Raw genomic sequence first — 6,580 nt, 5'->3', positions numbered from 1 at the left:
TTCTTATGGGATTTGTATCTATAGGATCCATTCCCATAGGATCTGTTCCTATAGAAACCATTCCTATGGGATCTATTCTCCCGTTCCCTACTTGTCCTCAGGCTCCTTTATTCCTGCCCACCCAAGGGGGTGGGCCTGGGAGCTGATGGCCCTCAAGGAGAGCAGGAAAAGCAGGATTTCACCCCGATTTTCCCAGGATTCCCATCGGAAAGCTCCATAAGGATCCACACCTTAGTGCTGCTCTTATTGCCTTTATTTAAGGGCCACAGCCAGGAGGGAATAACGTCGTTCCGGCGCCACAAACCATCCCGGTGCTCACGGCATCACCTTGACTCCACTTGGGAAGAGCTTCCATGGGCAAACCTTGCTCTTCCCAGCAACGATTACACCAGCACCAGCCTGAAACCACCCGGGAATGCCCCTTGGATCAAGGCAGGAAGTTGTTCATTGGGAAAACCCCATCGTTCCTACACGGAATTCCCTCCATCCTTGGGAAATCTCTGCTTCTTTCCTTATGGAAAGCCGATTCCGGCGCCTGTTTCCCCCCCTCCCATTTGTCACTGTTTTTATTGTCACCAATTGCCCATAACTGGAGCGCGTTTAAAATGCCATTGATCTTGAGATGATGGTGTCATAATATGACAGTAATGGTTGTATCCTGTACAGAAAGCCCACTTCCAAAGACTGATGCCTTGCGCCGCACCAATTAGATCCTGTCCATCTCCGTGATAAAGGGAGCGTCGGAGGCATTCGATAGAGGAATTAGATCTCTTTTCCAATTATTCCCTTTATTTTATAGGGGCCCGGCCTTGATTAACAACTGGGTTTTGCTTCTGGGCTTAAGCACGGGCTTGGAGATGCTCAAATCCCTCCTCCCGAGTCATTGGGCCAATAGAGCGCATCCCAGCTGCTTCCTGCCTCTGGGAATGATGCTGGAGCATTGTGGGGGTGCAAAGGGGTGAAGCCGAAGTGGGTGTGGGGCTCAAGGAGGGAGGAGGTGGGATGGGGAGCATCCAATGGGTGTCTTGGTAGGGCTGCAGGGAGGGGAGGACCACTGTGTCCCAAACAGAGCATCCTGCTTCCAGGCTTGGATCCGCAGCATCTGCCAGCAGCCCACCAGTGAGTACAGCCTCCTGCAAAGGCTCTTCCTATGGGATCGAGTCCTTTGGGATCTGTTCCTATAGGATGCATCCCTGTAGGATGCTTCCTTACAGGATCTGTTCCTACAGGACCCGTTCCTACAGTTTCTGTTTCTCTAGGATGCATTACTACAGGATCCATCCCCACAGAACCCGTTCCTATAGGATCTATTCCTATGGGATCCATTTCTCCAGGATGCATACTACAAGATCCATCCCTCTCGTATCCATCCTTATAGGAACTGTCCCTATAGGATCCATTCCTATAGGATCTATTCCTACGGGACCCATTTCTGTAAGCACAATACTACAAGATCCATCCCTATAGGTTCCATTGCTATAGGATCCATTCCTATAGGATCTATTCCTATGGGACCCATATCCCTAGGGCGCATTACTACAAGATCCATCCCTATAGGATCCATCTCTCTAGGATCAATTAGTACAAGATCCATCCCTATAGGAACCATCCCTATAGGATCCATCCCTATAGGTTCTGTTCCTATAGGACCTATTCCTATAGGATCTGTTCCTATGGGATCCATTTCTCAAGGACGCATTACTACAAGATCCATCCCTATAGGATCCACCCTTACAGGAGCCATCCCTATAGGATCTATTCCTAAAGGATCCACTTCTCTAGGATGCATTACTACAGGACGGAAGATGTTGAGGGCTTTGTGGAAGGCTCTGGAATTGTCTCCAGTCTTTCTCGCTCTCCCTGGCTGCAAGTGAGGGTTTCTCTCCTTATTTTATCCATCAAGATTCCAGGAAAATATAAAGAAATCCCCCTTTTTTCCCTGGAATTTCTCCCGACCCGGGAGCTCTGCCCAGTTCCCCGCTGTTCTTCATTCCCTGTTATCTTAGAGAGAGCTTTGGAATGCGAAGCATCCGATGTCAGTGAAGGGACGAGCCTCAGGGGAGCCCCCAGACGAGCGTGGGGGTCACCAAACCCCCTCCCAAGCCAAGTGCTCGGCCATAGGGGTCGTTACCAGCCCCACGTTGCTGCTCCTGCCCCAGTTTGCATGGACACAAAGTGAATCAGCTCAAGCCCTCAGTGGGATGGAGCTGCCCCGGTCCATGAGTGGCCCTTTCCGGTGGGGAATGGGATGGGTTTCGGTGGGATTGGGTCAATTCTCTTTGGATGGGAGGATTTGGACTCTCCCAATGATGTTGTCAGGGAGAAAAAACCCCAACTCTCCATTGTGCCCACCCAAGGATGCTCCCATCTCTTTCCCTTGGGGACCAGTTGACCCCAAACCCTGTATCCTCCATGGTCACAGCGAGGTGAGGCAGCTCCTGATGGAGTCCAAGGCATTGGGCTTGGCCACCAATGGAAGAAGCTTTGGCTGTGCCAAGCTCCCTCTGCTGACGTTGGGGTCCAGGAGAACCTCATCTTCTGGGCAGCCCAAAAGAACTCAAGGTCCTAATGGCAATGGGAAGATGCATCCAACGCTGCCCTGATCACATCCCTGCTCCCAGCCTGCACCCTGCACTCCGGAGTCGTTGTCCTCAGGATGGGCCACCAAAACCCATGGTTTCTAACGCATTAAATCCCCCCAAAACCACCTTTTGTTTTTGCTCTCTCTGAGCTCTGCGCTGGAGATGCTGGAGCAGCCCAAGGACGATTCCATCCGCGCCCATCAACAGGAAGCATTCCCTGTTGGGTGCCCGTGGATCCTGCCTCTCCCCACCGGAGCCATCGTTCCTTCTCCTGCTCCGAGAAGCACACAAAGAGCAATTCAGGTGGAGTGCCCGGGCAGAGATTTATGGGGGCCGGGGAAGCACGTGGGATTTGATCCCGAGGCATGAATCAAAGCGGGACAGCCTGGATGTATTTACATTCCTAGGCTGCACACATGGATATTGCAAGGAGAAGTCAAAGTCAAGGAGGCGATGGAGCTTTCGGATGGGGGGGTTTATATGAGTGGTGGTGTCAATTTGTGGGTGAAGAGGGAATAAAGGGGGTGATGGCGAGGGTAAGGCCATAGGCAAGAGGGAAACGCTGGGATTTAATGGTTGCTGTGGATGGAGAGCCCGTGCCAAGGGCTGCTTCCATGTGCTGGGGGAGACCTTTGCTCTGCTCCTCCTTGAGCATCCCAATGGCAAACCCAGCTGAAAGAGGGAATATGGGAGAGCATCAGCCCAGAGCATCCATCCCAGCCGTGGTCCAAGGGAGGATGGAGGTGGCACCGTTCCCTCCTGGTTGATTTTGGGCTCATTCTGCCACTAAATGGTTCATTTCTGCATGGAAACGGACAAACCATGGCCATGACCTAGCACGGATGTTCTCGCTCTCCACTGGGGCTTCATGGAAAGCGGCTGCTATGACAAATGACCTTGTAATGGAGAAAAATAGATCTTGCTGTTTAAGTGAGATGTTTAAGTGAAGCTGATGACTTTGGGCAACTTAAAGTGCATTAAATAAAGGGAAAACCAGGATCTTTAAGTCTCATTCGTTTTGAGAAGTGTCTGGCACGGGATAAACATGACATTAAGTGGCCTTCTGAGCATCGCTGAGCATACATTTGCCTTTGGAATCCAATGGTTTTAAGGCAAAGTAATGGTCACCTGGAGAGAACTTCGTGTTAAAAACCCTTTGCTGAGATACTTCAGGAGCTGCCCAGGTACTAATGGAAACAAGCCATTGAGATGGGAGGACACCAGGGAGAGGTTGGCCTGATGGAGGAGAAGTGGGATGGCACAAGGAGCTCCGTGCCTCTTCCAAACCCCACATCTTCCTCTTCCTCTTTTGGTTGTGAAGGGGGGAGATGGAATGGTGGGGAATGGATGAGTGGGTGGATGGATGGATGGATGGATGGATGGATGGATGGATGGATGGATGGAGGGATGGATGATGGATGGATGGAGGGATGGAGGGATGATGGATGGAGATCAAAGCCAATTATGCCATAGGAAAGAGCTGATCAGCGATGTTTAGCAGACCTCTATGTCCAACAAGGACTTTGCTTCCCCACCAAGTGAAAGGAGGGACGTTAGACCGGAGCTTGCTGGGTTCCACCGACCAAACCTGAACGTGGTCCATCAAAGGTAGCGGAGCTGCTGAATTAACTCAGTTTAATACTAAAACGCCCATAGTTTGTACCAGCTTTGGTATCTGGGGCCTTCCTGATGAGTTATCAGGAGCTTCGTGATAAAGGCACCAGGTCCTGCCTGGACGCAGCACAGGAGCCTCAATTCACCCTGCAAAGATGAAGTTCCTCCTCCCTTCATCTCCAGAAACCCCACCTCTAAAACCAGAGAGCCAACGAGCAGGGAATTCATGGCAGGGATTCGGAGCCAACCTCAGGATTCCAGTATCCGGGCTCAGCACTTTCCCTCCCCGCTTTATCCATGGTGGGAGCAGAGCCGGGAAGCGCCGGGATCCAAGGGTTGGACAAACACATCTGAGGCCACCAGGAGATTGATGGGAGGGGAAAGGAGCTGCTTTCTTCTCTGTGATTAATAAGGAGAAGACGAGAAACCTCCTCAAAGCCTCGGTGGAGGCGTTTCCCCTCCTTGACGGGGTCATTGGCAGCCAAATTCCAGCACGATCCCAACCACAGATAGGGTTCCCTTGGAGGATTGGAGGCTCCATCCTGCTCCTGGTCTCCCGGGCCTGGAGCGGTCCAAATTGCCCCTCAATGGCCACATCTCAGTGGATGCAGGCTGGGAATGTCCTCTCCCTCCAGCGTTGGGTGACCCTATAGTCTCTTGGCTATAGATGGAAGTAATGACGTGATGGGGCTGGTGAGGAAGCCCGATAGAGTCAGGATCTGACCTCTGGAAGGGTCCTATGGGATGGTTGGTGCCTGCAAGGAGACCTGGACACCCATCCTTTAAGGCTGTTGCATCCTTTGCTCACCCTACCGAGTGATGGGGACCATCAACCCCCCACGCCACGCAACCTCTCCAAACATCTCCCCATTCTCAGGGCTGACAAATCCCACCACCGCTTCTTGGTGATGGATCACGAGATGAAGGCGCTTCAAAGGGCATCGGGCTGTGTCCCGCTGCAAGGGACCACTGCGGTGGGCGAATGTGAGTTAACGAAGGCTTTGAGTTTCAAGTCCATCCGTTCCAAGTGCGTTGAAAGAGCACGTCAAAGGCATGCAAAGAGCACTTCGGTGCGAAGGGAAGCGCTCCTCCAGCAGTGGAAGGTGATTTACTGCCTGTCCCCTGGTGCTCGGGTCGGGATCCAGCTCTCTTTGACCGCATGCTCATTAGCAGGGATGGGCTGCTCAGCTCCGCTCCTCCTGGAGAGCATCTCCCTCAGCGTGGGCCATTCCTTAAGGGATGCAGCAAATCTCTCCGTGCAGTTTCTCCCCCTCCTCTTTCCCAGTTGAGGTTGGGAAGAGGATGGATGGACAACACCTCACAGCGGAGTAAGAAACCAAGGGCCAGGGGAGCAGCCAACCCTTAGGCTGATTGCCCATGGAAAGGCCTCGAGTCACTGGTTGGCTCGCAGGGTGAGGAAAGGGGGAATCCATCTCATTGGGAGGGGAACTGGAACGAGCAGCAGCCTCCAGAAGGCCAACGCTGCTTTGGGTTGCAATATGGAGCACATCCAATGCAGATGCATCCCTTGTGGGTGGGCAGGAGCATCCCCTGAGTCTGTTTTATATCATCTCCGTCTCTCCCCATGTGGGTGAGGAGCTGCTGAGGGACAGGCTGAGCCCCTGCCCTCGACCCAGAGGCTTTGCTGGCACCACTGCCTTATTCACAGCAACAGAGGAGCTCACCAGCTGGGGAAGAATGCAGAGAAAGCATCCCCCCTGCATCCTCCCTACATCCCTTCTGCATCCTCTCTGCGTCCCCCCTGCATCCCTTCTGCACCCTCCCTGCGTCCCCCCTGCATCTCCCCCTGCATCCTCCCTGAATCCCTTCTGCATCCTCCCTGCATCCCTTCTGCATCCTCCATGCACCTGTTCTGCATCCCTTCTGCATCCTCCCTGTATCCCTCCCTGCACCCTCCCTGCACCCCTTCTACACCCTCCCTGCATCTCTTCTGCATCCTCCCTGCATCCCTTCTGCATCCACCCTGCATCCTCCCTGCATCCTCCCTGCATCCCTTCTGCATCCTCCCTGCATCTCTTCTGCATCCTCCCTGCATCCTCCCTGCATCCTCCCTGCATCCCTTCTTCATCCTCCCTGCATCCTCCCTGAATCCCTTCCTGCATCCCTTCTGCATCCTCCCTGAATCCCTTCTGCACCCTCCCTGCATCCCTTCTGCATCCCTTCTGCATCCTCCCTGCATCTCTTCTGCATCCTCCCTGCATCCCTTCTGCATCCCTTCTGCATCCTCCATGCATCCCTTCTGCACCCTCCCTGCATTCTCCCTGAATCCCTTCCTGCATCCCTCCCTGCATCCCTTCCGCATCCTCCCTGCATCCCTTCCGCATCCTCCCTGCATCCTCCCTCATGCCTCCCTCATCCCTCCC

This window comes from Pezoporus occidentalis, unplaced genomic scaffold (genome assembly GCF_034315485.1).
Source record: "Pezoporus occidentalis ecotype Australia unplaced genomic scaffold, CSIRO_AGI_Poc_V1 ctg314, whole genome shotgun sequence".
Taxonomy (NCBI): Eukaryota; Metazoa; Chordata; class Aves; order Psittaciformes; family Psittacidae; genus Pezoporus; species Pezoporus occidentalis.
Note: the sequence above shows the minus strand (reverse complement) of the source record.